The sequence below is a fragment of the Corvus cornix genome, chromosome 5 (assembly GCF_000738735.6).
Source record: "Corvus cornix cornix isolate S_Up_H32 chromosome 5, ASM73873v5, whole genome shotgun sequence".
In the NCBI taxonomy this organism is placed as follows: Eukaryota; Metazoa; Chordata; class Aves; order Passeriformes; family Corvidae; genus Corvus; species Corvus cornix.
The window spans coordinates 23588666-23609315 of NC_046335.1; the positions used below are offsets into that span (position 1 = coordinate 23588666).

Sequence of the window (20650 nt, forward strand, 5' to 3'; positions counted from 1 at the left end):
CAATTCACCTCAGAACCCTTCCAGTGCCAGGAGCTGGGGCAGCCTCTGGAAGGTGGCCTTTGCTCAGAGCAGATGCTTGCGGGGCTAGCGGGGTGCAAACCCAAGAAGTGAGTGCCCCTCACCCCTCGGGGGCTCCGCACCCTGCCTCGGCTGTCACGGATCCTAGTTTAGGCTAATCGTAAACTTGGTAATAGAATAAAATGTCAGCAAAGTAGAAATCAATAAGTGTTAATGCTCCAGGACTTTCACTGCTGGGCTCCCCTCTCGGGCTCCCCCCTCCCGCACCATCCTGTCCCTTTGATTTCAGTCCCTTCTCTAATCCCCACCTCATCAGCTCCGGGAAGGGCTGATCTGCAGCAGAAAATCCCTCATTCGGGGCAAAATCAGCTTAATTTGCAGCAATTTGTAGCAGGTCTTTGCTGGGATTTGAGTCTCAAAATTATTCCGCGGGTGGGGGCCGCAGCCCCTTGCAATATGGGCAGAGATTTCCCCGCTCCTCTGTTTGCAGAGATTTGTCTGGGGAGTAATTACAGGCGGGGGCGCAGCCCGGCCCCCTCCGCCCGCGGGGCCTGGCACCGGGCGAGCGGCCGAACACGCAGCCGCCCGGATTAGCAGCATTAGCAGCCAGCGCCGAGCAACAATTAATCATTTGCTGGTAAATACAAGCGCGAGCCTCCCCCGGCTGGCAGGGAGGGAAGGGGAGAAGGGGGCGGCCGCCCTGGCCTGCAATAGAGCAATGAGCAAAGGAAAGGGAAGGGCTGGGGAGGGATGGAGGAGCCCGGGGACCTTGTGGCCTCGGGATGGGAGATCAGAGCAGGCAACTTTCCTTCCGCTAATGCCGCTAATTACAGGCGGCAGCTCCGCCGCCGGCCGCGGAGGGCTCGCAGGCACGGGGACCCCCGGTGGCCCGGGCCCGGGGCCGCCCCGCGCAGCCGGGCTCCCGCCGCCCCGGGCCAGCGCCTTCCCGCGGGGGCAGCCCCGGCCGAGCCCGGCCGAGCCGCACCAGCGCCGAGGGCCGCTGCGCACGGCGCCGTATGAAGTGCCCAAATCCACGGCTCCAATAATTCCAGGGGATGGGTGCTCAATGGGGAACGTCATTTGGAGTGTGACTTGGTTTGCGGGGGAGGGAAAAATAGAGCAGTGTGGAGGCCGCCGCTGTCACAGTGCGTTTGGGTGCCGGGCTAGCACTTCACTTGGCACCCCGTCACTTTCTTGGTAAAAAATTACCTTGAGGTGGAATCGGAATTACACGTGTTAAATGAATTAAAAGCTGACTAATTAGTGGTTCTGACAAATTCACTGGGGAATCACCCACTGCCTGAGAAATTTTGAAGATGTGCTGTCTAGAGATCAGTTCTTGGTCCATACCGTGCAGTATCTTTGTGGTGACTCAGAAGAAAATATGGAATCAATGCTGGTAATGATTTCTAGTTGACATAAAAATTGGTGGAGTGATAAATAATGATGGGAGTAGGTCAGTTATACTGAGCAATCTGGATCACTTGGCAGGCTCTGCTCATTTGAACAATATGTGATTTTAATATAGCCAAATGCAAGACTGTATATCTCAGAACAGAAAATGAAGGTCACACGCTGCTGTGATGGGAAGCAGTGGCTCTGAGGAGGATGGAGGAGATGTAACAGATAATAAAAACTAAGCATGGATTTTTGGTGTAATCTGCTCTATCAGAGCTATGCCATTTCTGGATCTATCGGCAAGAAAATACTACCTAGCAGGATGAGGATGGTCTTGGCAGCTCAAGACCATAACAGATTCATACTGTATCCACTTCTGGTATCTACATTTAAAAAAAACCCAAAACACCAAAGAACTGGAAATTACTCAGATAAGAGCTTCATGAACAACCCATGAGCTGGAAAACCTGTCATACAGTGAGAATTAAGAAGCTTGATCTATTCAGCTTCAGGAGGGAAAATCTAAAGGTGGCTCGGTCACCCTCTGAAAGCGGTTAGGAGAGACACTTTCAAAGGATGGAAGGTTCTTTAATTTGTTAGACAAAGGCATAACAGGATTTAGCACTAGAAGGTCAAGCTAACTAATTCATAATTAATTTAATTAAATATAAGTATTAATATAAGGCCTGAATTTTTCACAGTAAGGATAATTAGTAGACTAGGCAAGACATTTTTAAAACAGCTTCTTGTTGAAAAAAAACCTCTTTGGATGGAAGTATTTGGGCTTTTGACAGAAAAATATATAGTCGCTTACAGAAATCCCTAGAGCAATATATTTGGAAACAGTTTGTTTTACAAAATTGTTCTGAAATATATTTTCTTATGTTAATTTATGCATTTTCATTTTATATTATTCTACTACTATCACATTATAGCATGAAAAATTGTTTAAATCTATTTTCATTTTAATTTTCAAACTGTTAAGTACATTTGCTACATAGTACTGAGTAAATACTAAATTAATGGAAAATCCTTTTGTTATAACACAGCAGAGAATCTTCATGCTGCCAAGAGTGTGAAATATTTCATGTGCCATGAAGTTTCTGATGACCTTAATGATTTAAAAATATAAAATAGGAATCACTACCTCCATTGTCAATCACAGTGTCTGTATAGTGCAGGCATTGTTTGCTGTCAGCTGTTGCTGATGACCTGTAAGACTAGTTAAAAAAAAAGAATCAGTTGCAAGAACAGCATTTTAAGATTACAACGTTAATTCTCCATGGAGAGAAAATGCTTTAAAATACTAGAATTTCCCACAGTATGAGAGAATCTGATTTACAGCCATGTTTAATATTCCAGCATTAAAACTGTTTACCTGAGGAATGGTCTTTCCCACTTAGACCTTCTAAAATACATACTTCCCCACGGACAAACCTTGCAGTCTTGGCTCAGGTTAGGATTGGTGACTGATGAGTCTGTCTACACTGAATGTGGCTTTTGGATCCAGGGTGCCCTCCAGATGCAAATTCCACTCACCTCAGTTGCTGCTCTCTGTGTTGCACGGGGGTCACAGGAGGCTCAACCGGGTGTCCTTGCAGATGAAACAGGATTGCAAGATGATGTGGTTCATGCCCCCACTCCCAACACTCTCCAGCTGCTGATGGATCCTCACTCCAGAGAAGAGCTAAGCCAAAGAAATTGCCCCAAACATCTACAGTAGAGGTGCCAAGTCTTCAGCACTTGTTTTTAGTGCCTCCCGGTGTGCCCTAATGAATTAATAACCTAACTGCAGGGCAGTCAGAGTCATGAAATGTCTAAAAAAAATCCATGGAGCCACCACTGAATGCAGTAATGGGGAATCAGGGTGAAGGGATGGAGGCAAAAGGTTCTCCTCTCTGGGAAACCCTAGTTGGATCTAAACAGATGACATTCCCAACCCAGGAGTTGGACTGTGGTGATCCTTGTGGGTCCCTTCCAACTCAGGGTACTCTATGAGTTTGGGGCTGTGTGGAGGCTCAGTGTGACCCATGGTAATCCCATGCCACCCTTGCTCCCACATCAAGGAGGAAGACTGTGCTCTGGTGGCCAGGCATCTGCCAGCAGGTGTCACTTACACCCCTTTGGTTTGAACCACTGGAATCCATCATTCTTTTGCTTCCCCCTTGGTGAACCAAAGGACAGAGGAAGCAAAATGAGCCCAGGGTGCCCTTTGTTTCCTCGGAGTCTGTATTAGTAGCTGTGATATCTCATGTGTATCCCAGCTTTGGGTTTCTTGCGATAGGTCCATTGTTTATGAACTCTCCTGGGCCTCTTTCTCATCTTGCATCCTTGCATATTTTCCAATATTCATCCCATTTTGTTGGAAGACTTGTCCTGTTCTGTTGCAAAATAGCCTCTGTTTAGCAACACATCTCTGCCTTCATCTTTGTGTAGAGCTGAGGAGCCTACCTTCAGATCAGCACAGAGTCCTGAAAATGCCACAATCTCACTCCCCAAGCACTTTACAGTTGAACTTGGGTGACTTTAAAGAGCATTTTGACAGTCTGGAATGGGAGAAGCCTCTGTCAGTGCTGCTGGTTTTGTGTGGTACAGCACGGGCAAAGCTGACTCTCAGCCACCTGCCAGGGGCTTGGTTTGCCTTGCAGAGGTGGAGCCCAGGGAAATGAGCCATGCACGTTTGTTAGATGTGAACAGGTTAAAGAGATAAGGAAGCACTCTGAACTGAACTGTGGTGTTTACAGGCCCTGGAAAGAAAGCAGTGCTTGCTGCCCAGGGATGAGGTTGGGAAAAGCCAGCGGCACAGGGTGGTGCCACTGCCCCTCACAGGCGGCATGCAGGAGTATCAGCTGGAGAAGATCCTGCACATGGGGTGGTCTGGAGAAGTCACTTGGCTTTGGTGTGATAAAACCCACTGCCATCTGATTACTTTAGGACTGGGCTGCAGTGCTCCTGGTCCTTCTGCTCATGCCATGGCACTGCCCTTTGTTTTCAGACTCTTAACAAAACCCAGACTAAAAGATGAAACTAAACATTGCAATTTGTTCTTAGGTTGGTTGTAAATGCACATCCTTTTCCTGAAGATCTCCATAACAATCATCAAGAAAACCAACTTCAAACTAAGGCTGCTCCAGAGGATAATGACCACTAGAAAAGCAGATACCAAACCCCTGATGGAAATAGTGCAAAAAGAGGAAGAATAAAAAGGTAACGTGTGTTAAGGGTTTGATCATGCTTCCAGCTGACACATCCTCTAACATAAATCTAAACCTGGGAAAATTAACAGTAAAAAAGCATTTCAGTAATCCCTTTAGCTCTGAATCTCTGCAACAGAAATACCAAAGCGCAAAATGTTTTCATGTGGGCTTCAGAGATGGATTTATAAAACAGAACAAAACACTTTTTTCAAACCAGAAATCATTAATATACCTTCAGTAACGATGGCTTGCCTTGCATTAACCTAGGGGACAGATTTGCTACCTCTCCTCACATTATCATATTGAATAATACTCATAGAAGCCAATTTAACTACTTGTGAGTAAAATGTTACTCAGAAAAATAGGACTATCAAAGTCAAATCATATGTAAAAAGTCTTCAAAGTCTGCTGAATGCATCTTCTAGCCACAGAGCGATAACATTTTAATTATCAAAATATAAAAATGCTCACTGCAGAAGCCCAAGAGTACAAAGTTTTTTAATTAAGTCCATAAAAAATAAATACATTAGGTTGAAAATTGTAAAAGGCTTTCAATAATGTATTAAACTTCTTTCAGTTTTTTCTGCATTGAAATGGCTCCAGTTGGTGTTGTCAAACCTTTTGCACCAGCAGTGCTTTTTAATAAAAGCTGGAATTTTCATGTACTCTCACGATTCTTAGAGGTCTTTGTGAAAAGCACAAATATAGTGAGCTGCAAGGCAGCATCATAACATTTAGCAACAACACAGAAATTACAGTTAATGAACAATTTTAGTTGCAGTGACCTGTAAATGAGACATGTTACCTTAATTAGCTCTTGATCAGATTCCTTTGGAACTGGCGGTCCATTCTGGAGTGACCAACTAAACAGGGAGAAAATACTGTGTGCTTCCAGCACTTACACAAACTTGTTTACAAGAATAAACCTTCATAAATATTTTTGAAGGTCAGGATGGTGTTTCCACAGTAAAAACAAGAAGTTGACCCAAACAGCATGTTACTGGAATGATGAAATAAATCTTCACATTTTAATTTGTGCTAATGAAAAGGGTTGAATGATTGGGTATTCAAAACTTTACACATTTTGTAGTAATTAATTTCTACTGCTTTTGAAATGGTTGGGTTTTTTGATGCTAACATTCTCAAAACTTATTTTGGGAAACATTTGCTGGTTCTTGGTGAAGCTGTAGCATGAACTACATCCTTTATGTCTACAAATACCCTTCCATTTTAATGAACTAAAAGGTGCATTAAAGGGTAAAATAACTACCAGCTACCATCACAGTGTTATCAGTGAGCTCATCAAAATGGTCTGTGTAGTATTACATCATGTAGGTATGCTCTCTGGGTCTTAGACATTCAGTCTCTCTGATTTCTGCTCCACCTTGGTAGAGCCAACCATCTGCAGATGGCTTAGTGCTTAGAAGAGGCAAAAAGGGCTGCTGTGAGCACTGCTCTTAAGGGTGATGTATGAAGGGAGAGCAGAGCTTTTAATTCAGAAAGACTGCATTCACATAGCAAGCCAAGACATTGGAGGTTTTAAATATCTGGTATCTTAGTACAGGGAGATGAGTCTATGACAGTGAATATGTCTGTTTTCAGCTTCATTTTTCTTGTAAGAGTGTGTCTGTAAGCAATATCCCTAATCATCACTATCCATGTCTGCAAGCCCCATGTTGAACTAGTGGGTAAATCTGACTTAGGTTGTTACTGGCTGATAGTTTCCAAATCATGTTATGAAATTACCTGAAATCAATTGTCCACTAACATCAACAAATTATCTTTTTTCTTGTTTTAATTTACAAGAGGAATAAAAATAAACTAATAATAGTTTTTAGTTATTCAGCTTCGTGGCATTGCAAATCACAGGGAGTGGTGGAGGTTTGCACCAGCAGTCCCAGCTGACATAGGTGGGTGGCAGCTAGGAGGGAGGGAGGGAGCTCTGTTAGAAAAGGTGGGGTATCCCCATGGAGCATTCAGGTAACAAGGTGCTGTATTCTTCTCTCCAGTTTTTTCTGCCTCCAAAACTAAGTTTGGCACTATCTCAGCCTGGCTCGGGGGTATTTTGGCTGTATGCTTGCGAGAGGAGAAAACAGCACTAAAATAACCCATGGCAAATTTCCTGGAAAAGTCTGGGTGCTCTTTTTCAGAAGAGACACCACAGGGGCTCAGGGACTTGCTGCTGGTTCTTCCTGGTGCAAGAGGAGGAGCAGAGCCTCTGTGCTGCATATGATTTTAAAACACCCAGGACAGTGTAAAAATTGCTCTGCACAACTTCAAAAGACAAGAGGGAAACCTTTAAAGAGCCTGCCTTAGGAACCTAGGGAAAAAGCAGTGATTTCAGAAATGTTTAACAGAAAAGTGAGAGCATAAAGACACCATCATTAACATGGCTTGAAAGGCAGGATGTTAATGCAGCTGAAAGCTATTGCTGGTTGGACCTGCCAGGACATCCCCAGCTACACGGGTGTATCAGCAGCCAGAGGGGCTTTGACTCTGTTGACGTAGGTAGTTATAATCAGGAGGAGAAAGTGGAGAGAAGGCACAGGAGGGATGGAGACCAAGAAACAAAAAAGGAAAAGGGGGGAGAGAGAGAGAGAGAGAGAGAGAGGAAAGAAAGGACAGAGGGAAAAGGGAAAAGGAGGAAAAGAGAAAATGTGGGGGGAGAAGAAGAGAAATGGGAAGGAGAGCAAGCGAGACTGTATTTCTATAATTACTGTGGATTGGCTCGGATTAAGGGCAACTAGCTGTCTCTTGGTTTTTGCTTTTTATATAACAACTAATCTCCTTCTAATCAGTTATTATTAAATTATATTCCATTTTTAATTCATTCACAGATCATTGGTGGCACAATTCGGACATCTGGACAGTTAATTGAATAGAGATAATTTATGTAAATGAGGAACAGTTGTGTACAAAGGTGGGGGAGGGGAGATTTCAGCTCCCAAGGCCGGTGACCTAATGAGGAGTCTCCAAAAGCTGCCCTTGCTCCCTGGGAGGACTCAGGTGTGAGGGAGGATGCTAGGAATATTTGGGTATTGTGTGTTGGATATTAACACACATACAAGAGGCCATCAAGCCTGACCTGTCTCACTTTACCTGAGGGACCAACCTGTATTGAACATCATTTCTCCAAAGGCTGAAAACAGTGACCAAATCAGCACCCAAAGGTGCCCTTTGCCTCCCAGGGAAAGGTTGTTTCCAACCCACATCTTTTCATGATTTACAGTGGGATACCCCAGAGCTGCACTGACCTGACTGTAGGGTGAGTGCAGCAGTAAAGGAGCTACTCCAACTCAGAACATCAGCTAGCTGCCAAGCCTAGTACTTGTGCAGGCCTGATTGGAGCCCTGGAGGCTACTCAAAAATGCCTCTCTGGTCTTTGACAGACGTAGTCCAGTCTTTCATTGCTTGTCCCAAACTCTGAGTTTTGGAATCAGGAAAAACTTACATAGGTAAACTTCAAAGAGAGGTTCCATGATCAAAGGCAGTAGCCAAGTACCAGAGAGGAACTGGACTAAAGCATTGTGGTAGCAACAATATGAAAGAACAGCCCCAAGATTCTGGCTTATTGTCATCTATATGGGAACTGTCAGAATGAGAAAATGGAGAAATGGAGTCAAATACTGTCCAGAGAGAACACAATGTGGCAGTGGGATACATCAGATCCAGCATGAATACCTACAGGGTAGGGAGTCTACTTTGGGCATGTTCCCATTGTAGCCAGAGGACTCTGATCAATAGGATCAGTAGAGCCTATGACATGGTTTACCGTAACTTGATACAGGTAAAATAAACTGGATTAGGGGAATTGCATCTCCATTGACTTTGTTGATGAGATACTGACTACAAAAGTAGCCCAGGACTAGCTCAGCTGTGGGCATCTAAAGTTAAGTAAGATGGATCCCACTATAAGGGAGGAGAGGCATTACTCTGCTTTTGCAGTAATGGAACAGCACAACTGCATATTCCTCTGCCTCAGAACAAGGGAATATTAAAATGAAGTTCTTGTTCTGGGCTGTGGCTATATTACTTTTCTACTACATTTGGATGCCACAGACCTAGGTGCTGAAGAAAGAAACATGATAGATAAATTTATCTTCCAAAGAGGGAAAGAATGCTAAACTCAATTGCTATAGCAAAAATCTAATTTCCATCACTTTATCATAACAGGAGGAATTTTGCTGTGCATACTGAATTGTCTTAGTCTTATGGAACTGTTGGAGGAAGGGAACACCACAGATGCATTCAGTGTGTGGGAAGACTACTCACAAGATTTGTTTGTCAAAATAAATTCAGGTCGAATTGCCAAGAATACAATGCAAATGAAATTAAACTGGTTCAAGTGACCTTCTTGCCCAGTGTCAGAAATACACTGGGCTTTGTTCAGCTCTGCAGGGGGTTTTTTGTTGATTAAAAAATTCCCTTTTCAGGTCTGTTCTTGAGGCTCTAATTAGCAAAATGTGAAACTGCCACTGGAAGAATTATTCTGAATTTTCAGATAGGAGTTATCAGTGATAATGAGAATGCAGCCATATGACTGACTGCAACCATAAGGTTGGGACAAAAGTTTCCAGCAAGGAGGATTTAAATCGGTCCTTCTTCAAGTCGTCATAAAAAATGAAGAAAGCTGATCGAGGTGTCTATTAATGCCATTTGCAGGATACTGATTTGGGAGAATTTCTGCCCATCAGTGGAAGAGAACCAGAGAGCTGGAGCATGGAGAACATAGGTGGGAGTCAACTCAGCAAACTGTTATAAGGGAAAAATCCCAGAGCCAAAAAATGTGCCTCAGAGACAGACAGTAGGACAGTGAGAACAGCTGAGCATAATAGTTTGGTATGATCACAATGTATATTTGCAATATGACAAAGCTCTAAAAAGGATTGAGACAGCTCCACGTTCAGAAACACGACATTGTGGAGCAGCCTGTTAACGTTGTATTTCTCCAATGTTAAAACTCAAATTTTCTGAGCGGTTTTGCACTTTTGTTTTTTGAGGAAATACTGATAAATGGAACAGAGTGTAGAAAAGAGGAAAGAAAATGCCTGGGAACTTGTGCTTTTGGTCTGTGAGCCATGCAGAGATGTGTCTGACTTAAGTGATAACTGAAGAAAGCGGAGTAGTAATCCTTCAGCTACCAGAAAGGCGCAAAATCTGATGAGGAAGACTAAGACTTGGGCTAGCACCAGGAAGAGGAGTACTAGTCACTAAGTGAAAGGCAGATCACAGATCACCTATACACAGGATAAAGGTGAGTATTGAGAGGGGATGGATGACTTTAAACTGTAGACATTTCCCCAGAGTAACTGGTAGGACTGTAGGAGCCCTTTCATGGGGAACATTTAATAGATTAGACGTTTTCACTCTCAGACATTTGCCCTCTTGCTGGTGGTAGCCACCACGGCCAGACACAGGAGCTGTGCAATGCTGCTGACTCCTTGCATCCTGCCTGCTTGGCTCATATAAATCCCAGTGAAGGCAGGAAACTCCTATGTAACGTACCATGTCCCATCTCAACCTCTGTGACATTTTTTCCTGCAATCTTCTGTATGTTCTGTGTCTTTTCTGATGTTGCCTTCCCTTAAGTATATTGGGGGCTGCTAAATGTCTTAGGGTTTCAAACCAGTTTTCCTTATGACCATTAAACTAGTTTGGTAACTGGTGATACAGTCTGTTAAGAAGAGACTATTGCATTTTCTTGTTTGTTTTAATCATATTTTATAATATTAAGCCCTCTTTTCTGTTGTGGTAGAAAAGCTTCATAAGAAAGGGAGCACTGCTGTGTGTCCTAAACTTATCCAGTCTGGGGTAGTGTATTTCCTTTGCAAACTTATTCAGTAGCCAAACCTCATTGACATTTATCTCCATTTCATCTCCAGTTTCCCTCACTTCATCATAGACTTAGTCAACTGTATTTTCCCAATGGAGCAGGTGGGCTGTGATGAACATGCAGACTCAGACATAATTGACTCTGAGAGAGCTTTGAAGACCAGACCTAATATCCTGGCTTGGCAGACAATGCAACATGAGAATCAGCACGATGTCTAGAACACAATGGCGAGCTGCTCGTAGTGACTCAAAGATGGATCCTGAGAATGTGTCCACCTTTAATCCCAGATATAGTGGATATAAGTCCAAGGCCCATCTGGCCAAGGGACCATTATCCTCTCATGGTCTGTCCCTGATCTCAAATAAAAGGGTTTGTGCTCCTCAGACAGACAAGGGTGTGGGGAGCATGAAGTGTGATACAAGTGTACGATACAAGCATCCTGGTTTGTATCAGAAATAGTGTGTCCAGCAGGACCAGGGCAGTGATCGTCTCCTGGTCGTGGCACTGGTGAGGCCACACCTTGAATCTTGTATTCAGTTCTGGGCCCCTCACTACAAGAAAGACATTGAAGGGCTGGAGCATGTCCAGAGGAGGGTGGTGGAGCTCATGAAGGGTCTGGAGCACAAGTCTTGTGAGGAGCACCTGAGGGAACTGGGGGTGTTTAGCCTGGGGAAAAAGCGACTCGGGAGGGAACTTACTCCTCTACAACTACCTGAAAGGAGGTTGTAGCCAGGTGATGTTCAGTCTCTTCTCCGAAGTAACAAGGGGAAATGGCCTCAGGTTGTGCCAGGGAAGGTTTAGATTGGATATTAGTAAAAATTTCTTCATGGAAAGGGTTGTCAAGCATTGGAAAGGGTGCCCAGGGAAGGGGTTGAGTATACCCCTGGAGGTATTTATAAGACATGTAGATGTGGGTTTTAGGGGCATGGTTTAGTTCTGGGTAAATGGTTGGACTCAATGTTATTAAAGGTCTTTTCCAACATAAATGGTCCTGTATTTCTATTCTGTTATTAAGAATGCATGGGGTCAAGGAAAGAAGGTGATGAAGTACAATAATACAGACTGAAAATAGCTGGGAATAGAGAGAAAGGGTAAAGGAAAAAATTTCCAGCCTTTACTTGAAATTCCATTACTTGTGGTAGATACTCATGCCAACCTCATACATTTACAACCTCCCCAGATTTCCCCAAGGAAATGTTGCAGAAATAGATATTTCTATTAGGGTATATAGACAGTTTATTGTAAGTCTTCAAGGCATCACTTGATTTAGCTTTCTTAGCAGGGAGGAGCGGTCCCAGCAGTCAGGTTGGTTTTCTGGTGGTGATAGGGAAGCAGATGCTCACACCACTCCTTTAACTCTCACAGCAATGCTCAGTCAGTCATGGGCTCACATGGCAGTGATCTGGGTGGCACACCCCTGCCCTTTTCCTTCAGCCAGACCCCAGAAGATGGTAAGGGCCAATACTTTGTCCATGTCCAGAGTTCGGTCAACTCTTGGGTTTCCATCATTTTTCAGGTCTCCATCCTGTCATCATTCCTGGTTAGTAAGAATACAGTGGGGTGTGAGCGAGGAGAGCAGTGATGTGTTCTGTGAACCAGTGTCACTTCCTTATGTCTCATCTCTCTCTGCGTACTTGCATCTCAAACACCGCTGAAGGTTAGATTGTGGATGTCAGAAATGAGGAGATGGATTGTTAGAAAATTAGGACTAGTGGGAACCCAGAGAAGCTGTCTCTTCCTCCGTTCTGCCCTGTGTCATGACCAGTTATATCCATCTCATTCTTGACAGAGGGACAAGCATCTAAGCAATCTCTTCCAGTATCTCCCTTGCAGTCTGTTTTGCTCCCCCTGCTCATTTTTCTTAATTTTTCTCCTGATGTCTAACAGATCTTTCTTACTACAACTTCCTATGCCATGGGCACAGAGGGCAGCTTTTTTCCTTCTTCCTATACAACTTTCTTGCCTGGGGATTTTCTTTTATCGTCTCCCTGTCTTCCCTCTTCAAGTTACACAGCACCACTTCTTCCAGGTTTTCCTTGCAGGACATGTGTCAGATCTGTGATCATTAGTGTCCTTCATTAGGCACTCTGCAATGAGTCCACTTAGAAGGGCAATTCCAAAACTGGGCTCAATACAACTAAAGTCTCACCCATGCTGAATACAAGGAAAGGTAATTTCCAGACGTCTCGACAGCTGTAGTCTTATCCATTCCTTACAGTAGGAGGTTTGATTTATTTGCAACACTATACTATTTTTGACAGTGCTTGTAATCCCTTCTAACCCCTACTGCTTTTTTGGAAGAATTGCTGCATAACAAGTTGTTTTCCAACCCCTATTTATGCATTTCATTCTTTCTGCATCACTGAGATTCTTTGCATGGTTTCTTACTGATTTGCAGCTACATTTTTTCAACCACTTTCCGAAATTGCCAAGATGATTTTGAATGCTAAGTCTGTCCTTCAGTGTACTTAAAGAGCCTTCCAGGTCTGTGTCTTCCTGATGTCCCCACTCCCTCTTTTGTCATCCATGTTGTTAATCAGTGAGCAGAACGAGACCCAGAACAGATCTTCACGGAGCTATTCTCAATGCATCCTTTATTTTGATAGTAAACCACCGAGGACTATTTGCTGAGCACAGTTTTTCAACTAGTTTTTCATCTATCTAACGTTAGTTTCTGCTAATTTATTTTTCCCTAGTTTACTCATAAGGATAGCTTTTGAAATGGAGCCTAAACAACTTATGGAAGTAAAGATACTCAATGTCTTCTGTTCCTTCTTTATCTACAAGACCTGTTGCCTTGCTACAGCAAGAAATTAGATTGACTAGAAGGGACTGATCCTTGACAAATTTACACTGAAAACAATTGACTGTCTCATTTTAGCCTTTGATATTTAGAGATAACTAGGTGATTTATTCCAGAATTTTAATGGGAAAGGGAATTAAGCTGATTGGTCTATAATTACACATCACCCTTTCCTTCACTTTTGTAAGAGCAATGCCTGTGATTTTCCTGTACTCCACCACATCTCTACAGGTTCTGGAAGACAGCCACTACTGACTTTGCTGTAGCCAGATTTCTAAGCACCTTCAATGAAGCTCGTTATGCCAAATAAATCTGAATGCATCTAACTCAATAACATTACCTCTCCCATACACTTTTTTTATTCTATGCCAAGATTTTACTTCTTTATCACTGTTATTAGTTTCTCTAATATTATCCTCCGTCAATAATTTTCACTCCCTGTTGAGCAGAGATCCAATATTTTGCTTAGTCTTCCTCTTGCTACTAATGAATTTACAGAATGATTTCTTGTTCCCTTTGATTATCCTGCTACTTACAAACTTATTTTATGCTTGGCCTTTTTGATTATATTCCTGCTTGCCTCTGCTGTTCTTTGTACTCACCTTTTGTGCACCAAGCTTCTCACCCTCTGCACCTTTCCTTCAAAGGTGTGAGGTCAATGGCAAATTTGTGAATTAACCAGGTTGTTTTAAACTTTTTTTTCCCTATTTTACAGTAAGACTGCCCCTCCTGGAGCAGAAGAGGATGAGGGGCTCAGAGAAATAAGGCTGGTGTATCACGCCTTTGCTGCAGTTGAAGAAGAAGGTTAAGGGGCAGGTTGTAGGTTGACAATTGGATTAGGAGATGCGAGAGGCAGGGAAATGCAGGAGAGACCTTTTCCCCACAGCTGTGTTTGTTGCAAAAGCAATTATTTTTAGCATTATTAAAGACCATAACCACGGCTCTAATGACATTTGTGTGGAGGCAGTGAGGCTGCATCCTTGAATTCTACAGTTAGGTGTTAGCCTGCTTCTCCAGCCTGGTGGTTGATCTGATCCTCAGCTCACTAACAGTGAGGGCAGGTTGAAGAGGGGTGGGAGACCACAATGCTGTGCTGTAAGGAGGCCCTGCACTGCAAGGTACCCAGGGACAATGTCAGGGCCCTGGTGTGCCCCCACAGTGAGGCCCTGTCATCTCTCACTATGCCACCACCAAGCCCCCATGTACAACACCAAACCTTCCTCCAGCATCCCACTTCAACAAAGCCAGAGGCTGAGTGCATGGGTAGAGGGCTTGGGGAATGCCAGGGTGAGGTCCTCCTCAACGCCCTGTTCCATCACCTTGCCAATCACCCATGCCCATGGTCTTCTCCAGAATCCCAGTGTCAGGGTCCTCGCCCCTTTAGACTCCCCATTTTGCCTTGACAACAGGTGCTCCTCCTCCTGCTGCTGCCCTGGGATCCATGCAGACAGCTCCCTTCCCTGTGCTCCTCATTAACACCCCTCCTAACCGGCAGGAGCAGACACCACCAGCAGCTCCTTTCCCCTCCAATCCCCTCCCCTTCCCTTCCATAATCTATCTAAATATTAAAATGAGTTTGTCCCTGATTTACATGCGTAAGAAGGGATGTAATAATGAGGACGTAGATTAGAAGATTTAGCACAATCGTTTGTGTAGATTGTGTCCCATCAAAGGGCAGCTCTGACAAGCCGAGATTAAGGAGCAAACAGCTGCCGCTGGAATTCAGTCCATTTGTTTGTTTGCTGTTTTCTCTCTTGACTCCAGCAAACAGTCTCATTAACATGCAAGTGATTTTGCCCTTAAGCCTTTTCCTGTTTATTATTGGGGGAGTTGCTGACAAGGGCTTTGTAGAGTCCCTGGCCCAGTTCTGAGAGATCGACATGCAAATCGAGATTAAAATGGGAAGTAATTAAAAACAAAGAAGGGGCCATGACACCTTGGTCCCCTCTTTCCTTTGAGGGATCTTAAAAGTTAAGGCACTGGGAGAAGGTGTGGTGTGAGGAGAAATGGAGCACTGTCCACCAAGCCTGTGTGGCCCTGGCAGGCCCCTCTTGGTTGTGATGTTGAGCTCTCCCTTTCTCCTGCTCTTCTCCACTCCCTCTGCTTCCCCCTCCTCAAAATGTCTGTCTACTAAACTCATTTGCAGCCTTTGCTTCAATGGCCTCATTTGGCAGCACCTTCCATATGGTCCCTGCTTGCTGCCCACCACAGCCTCGGCACACTGGGCAGCACATCCTGCACCCACTGCTGCCTTCATGTGCACAGCCGCTGGCCCAGGGCCGTCTGTGCCCTCTGTTCCCTTAGCAGTGGTGTCCCCATCCAGCATTGTGACCCTACCAACAGACCTGGCAGATTTTTCAGCACCCACAGTGGGTGAGGGACTGAGACACACAGGGATTGTGTAGCAGCCATGCTCACAGGCACTGACAGTGATGCATAGGGTTTCCTGAATACATACAAGGGTCTCCCAAAGCCACCTGAGTTGCAAAGGGTAGCTCAGGTCACTGGAGCAACACGGGGAACAAACCAGCACAGCGTGTCTTTCAGTAGCACCCAGACTCAGCTGGTGAACGCTGCTGGTTTGAGCGCAGGGGCGGTGACAGTGTGCTCATCCGCTGGCTCCCCAAGTCAGTGCACCCTGTCTACAGCTGTCTAGGATGACAACCGTGAGGAACAGCACAAAGGATTTCTTGGGAGAGAGAGAGAGACTGTCACATAAATCTCCTGCAAAGCAAGCTGCCCTTTCTCTTCATTTATCAGAACTCTTGCTCTCTCCCTTGCAAGACAAATAAAAACATAGTGAAGCCTAGAAACTTGCTCTGGGAAGCAGCCATAGTTACTCAGTGTGTGTCTACACAGACATGCAGGGACAGATGTGGCTTGCTCTGCCTGGCAGCTGACTCATGGAGCTGTGCCAGAGCATCTCCACACACAGCCTCTTGTCTTGGTCACTCTCAAGGCTCCTGGCTTGGGCACAGCTGCTCCTGGGCCCAGGGTGATTCCCACCCAGGTACATCGTATGCTTGCACCTTGTTAAGCAGACTTGCATGTGCTCATGTACACATACCCTCAGTGCCAGGATGAGGCTGTTCACCAGGTGCGACATTGAACAGTTCTGAAATTTGTGACTTTCCTTAATGATGTTGACAGGCTGCTGTGCACCTTTCCATGGGGCCCAGGGCAAGCAGGAGCTTGGAGGAAAGGCAGCCTGCTCTAGGCTAGCCCAAAACTCTTGGTCCTAGGGACTGGCTGTTGTTTTCAGTGGTTACCCAGCTCTTACTGAAGTCGATTTCATGCATGGCCGGGGAGAGACTGCAACACTACAGATACGTGACTGCAGATTGCATTGTAATGAACACATGTAGGAGAATCACAACATTTAAAACACTTCTGCACGTTGTAAGTACTTTCTAACCCGAGTCCTTTATTTTTATAATCATGGAGTAGAGCTGCACAGAGGGATTGGTCAGGAAGATCTCACTCTCCACCTTGCTCCACTTAACTGTTAGAGAAGCTCATGGCTTTTGTAGAAATAACTGTTTAGAGCTGCAGTGCTTTCCCCTCAAACTACTTCTGCTGTTTGCCAGGGCAGTGCAGTAAGGAACAACCAAACCAGAACATGGCCAGCCTCAATGTTACGGCATTGCACAAAGTAAATGAGACGGTGGCCATGATCCTTGCAAACAGTACAGACAGAATGACAGGCGAGTGATTGTGAATTCCCTGCTGTTGTTTCCAACTCATTGGCCAAAATAATTAATGAAATAGTTATAGCTTTTGCTTTTTCAAACTCAGAGAATGGCACAGCTTCACTGCTTACCCAGCTTTTTTTGAGTGTTTGTTATGACAGTGCCAAGGGGGAGAAGAGCATTTTCCTGGCTAGGGCACTACCTGCACAACAGCATAGTCTGAAACAGCTGGAGTGGCCAGTCAAGTTCAACCAATGTCAGACACAGGAACAGATACATTTTTCCATCTTGAACTTGAATGGCTGCTGGATTCCTCTGATCTGACCCTGCCCCCCTCCTCTTTCTCTCCAAGAGGTACCTCTGTAGCCAGCAGCTGGGCTCCAGGTGTGCTCCCATAAGATGTGACCATGTGCAGTCCCAGGCAGGGCCCTGGCTTCCCTAGCGAGGCAGCACTCAGCTGTACAGTCCCTTGCATGCTCATTCATCATGCAGTCCCTTCGGCAGGGAGGTCTCCAGGCAGCAGAAGCAGCACCCCAGCCCCTCTCAGCACCATTTCTTTACCTGTAACAACTCAGCCCTTGTTGCAATTGATTTTCAGTGGATCATTGAAAGTTGCTCCATCAGTCTGATCCCAACAGATTTCTATTGCCTGTTTCTCTCGTTTTGGTCTTTGTCTTTAATTTCCACAGAGTTTTGGTTTATAATGGGATAAAGGTTCTGTGGCTTGGGCACTTAAACTCGTAAGTCCCTGGGCCATTTTTGCCCAAACACAGCACAGTCAAAGCAACCACTGCTTCCCTGACTAGAGATCAGATCTGGAGGACTTCACACTCCCCATCCAAAAGAGTTATGAGTGATTAAGAAGGCCGCTAATAGTAGAAATGGTTAGTCAGCCTTGATGTGAGTCATCTGAGTGCTCCAGCTCTAAATGGGAATGAGCAGGTGAAATCAGTATGCATATGCAACATGCCCACAAATAAACAGGGAACTGCTGGAGAGTGCTGTTTGCCTGCAGCTCATGTGTACTAGTTTGAAAACAAACCAGTGGGAGGCACTGAGTCAGAATAACAATTTAATCGGGAAATTTAAAAAAAAAAGGCAGAAAACACTGGTTCAAACTGACAGAGTCAGGATACAACCTGACACCCTGCTAGTCAGGGTGTGGTAGCAGTCTGATAAGATGGTGGCTGCAATCCTCCTGAGGTGGTGGATGTGGTTCTGTCAAAGCGGTGGTCCTGTAGAGGGGTCTGCTCTTCCTTGGAAGGCTCAGTGATGGCTATGTAGCTCCTGTCCTCTGGGAATCCAGTGGAAAGGTTGCCTGTGGTGTTCGGAATCTCAGATTATATCCAGGATGGAATGCTTGGTTCCTCCTTCTGGGTGGAGCATCTCACAATGGGAGGATGAGTCATGAGGCCAGGTGTTGATGGGCTCATTAACAGAAGATAGTCCCGAGGGAGGAGGCAAGGAAACACTGCCCCACCTGGTTTCAATAGCTCATGAGGATGGTAATAGAATACACTGCAACCCCGTGACACCATCATACAGTGCATTCCTCCCAGCCTGGTCCTCATGAATGTGCTGATTGACCCCAAGGAGTGGGATCAGTGCTTCAGCCAAAGGAAGACACATGATGGAGAAATGGGTCTGGAAAAAAGACACTCATAAATGAGGGAAGTGATGATACTGGAGTGGTTCCTGATTCCCAAAAAACAGAGGTTTTTCCCCCAGAAAGGTCTACTGAGATGGCAGGTACAGGAGAAGCTCCGGAAAATGGTGGCTTTGGCAAGGGGACAGAGGGGACACTGAGTCCCCCAGCATCTCATGGCTCTTGCATTATGTGTGCAGAGGGGTCCCTGCCCAAGCCTCCTGCTGTGACAACAAGCACTTGACTGAGAACAGGGCAGGCAGGAAAAAAAAAGGGCCTCGTGGGCCCAGCTGCAGCGTGTGCCACCATGTGAGCTGGGAAGGTGGGGGAGTCTCTAATCCCTCAGGGTCAGGCCAGCTGCCAGGATCCAGCTCGTACCCCAGCATGGCAACTCCACAGCCTCTCTCACACCAGCCCATGACACCCTTTGCAGGGCAGGGGCTGCCTTCAGCCTCTCTTCAACAGCTCATGAGGATGGTAATAGAATACACTGCAACCCAGGACAGTTGGAGCTTGTGCTCCAAATAGCTGCAGGCACAGAAATGCCAAGTTTTACGTACGCCTTCTTTTGGGAGGTCCAGGAAGCTATTGTGACCTGCATAGACACTTAGCAGGGTCCAGGGGGAAGGTTGCATCGCCTAACTTGTCCCTCTAATTGCTGATGATTTGATGCACCAACTTTGCCAGACCTGTGCTGAGCTGTTGTTTTTCCTCTCTGTCAGGAAAAAGAAGTATAAAATTATACTTTTGGACATAACGGGGATTTTTAATCAAAGCCACTCCAATGCAGGGAGTTTCTCTCTTCAGAGCCAAGATATTCAACTTGCCCTCCACTGCATCCTTCTTTTGACTATGATTATTGCTATTATGTCATAAATTGACGTCTTGTGTTCCTGTTTGTTATCTGGGGATTCTGCTCTAATCTTGACAATCGCTAATGCAGTGTAAATCCAGCACGCTGGGTGATAATCTGGCTACATAAAAAAAAAAAAAAAAAAAAAAAAAGGACTTTCTAGGCATAATCAAAACCTTTCACTTTAATATTGAGCACAATACTTTTACTATGAAATTGCATTTCCCCCAGCTCTTCTCTGCAGCTCAGAAGGATACCATGCTCTGTTTGCCTTTAGATAAAGAGGGTGCTCACTGGGATTTAGTGGGCAGGGTGCAGGATCCAGCCCCCGGCACAGTGAAGAGCAGTTCAGGTCCTCCGCTCCAGTGACATCCAAGAGTTGGCAGGAGCCCTGCTCCTTCCCTGGCCTCGGCAGGGAATGTCTCCCCTTCGCCAAACAGAGCTCTGGAGGATGGATGGGGACTTACTTGGACTGTGTAAATTCCATGCAAAAATTAATTCAGTAGGACTCATTTTTATAGGTAGTAATTAGTGCCTGTTGAAACCCTGTTTTCCACCCAGATATGTCTTCACGCCGTTAAGTTGGTGTGCTCAGAACTGAGGAAGGCCTGGGTCAGGGAACGGGGCATGTGTTTCAGTCCCTTTCTCAGAGAGACATGAGAAGGGTCCGAGTGCAGAAAGCACGGCAAGCCAGGGAGAGAAAATGCGGAGGGCGAGATGGTGCATTAAGGCTTGGTGGTGCGGATATTTTGGAAGAAGAAACGCCCCCCCTAAGCCCAGGCCATGGCTTTTTGCAGGCCCGGGCCCCCAGGCAGCACCAGGGCCGCCCCACGCCGGCAGGGCGGGAGCGCCGCCGCCCCTCGGCCCGGCGGGGCCCCGTCCGCGCTGCCCATCACGGCGGGCCGGGGCCGGGGCCGGGGCGCCTGCGAACGGGGCGGGCGCCCGGGTGTCGGTGGCGCGGCGTCCGGGAATGCGCCGCTGATCCTAAACAAGTTTGCCAGCCATGCTTTTCTCATGGCTCCCGCACAATGGCCCGTTTTCTGCCCACCTGCCGATTATGCTTAATTAGGCGAGGAGTTGATTAATTTGAGGTAATTGACAGCTAATTACAGGCCTGAGGGCTCATTAACTTGACGTCCTGTCTGAGGGAATCAGCTGGAGGGGGTCAGGTGATGTGCAGCCCCCCTCTGGTGCGCACTTGCCGCCCACTCACC

The 20650-nt window shown here is 45.7% G+C and overlaps 1 long non-coding RNA gene across 6 annotated transcripts in view; it reads left to right on the top strand.

Annotated features, from left to right (window-relative positions):
* Positions 1–552: 552 nt before the first annotated feature.
* LOC109144038 overlaps positions 553–20650 on the top strand; it is a 55690-nt gene continuing 35592 nt past the window's right edge. For 3 of the 6 annotated variants that reach the window (XR_005601944.1, XR_005601941.1, XR_005601939.1), the window contains exons 1-3: positions 553–655; positions 4468–4623; positions 9276–9867. This is a non-coding gene — a long non-coding RNA (uncharacterized LOC109144038). The remainder of the gene's footprint in view (positions 656–4467; positions 4624–9275; positions 9868–20650) is intronic. The other 3 variants (XR_005601943.1, XR_005601942.1, XR_005601940.1) reach the window with 2 other exon arrangements.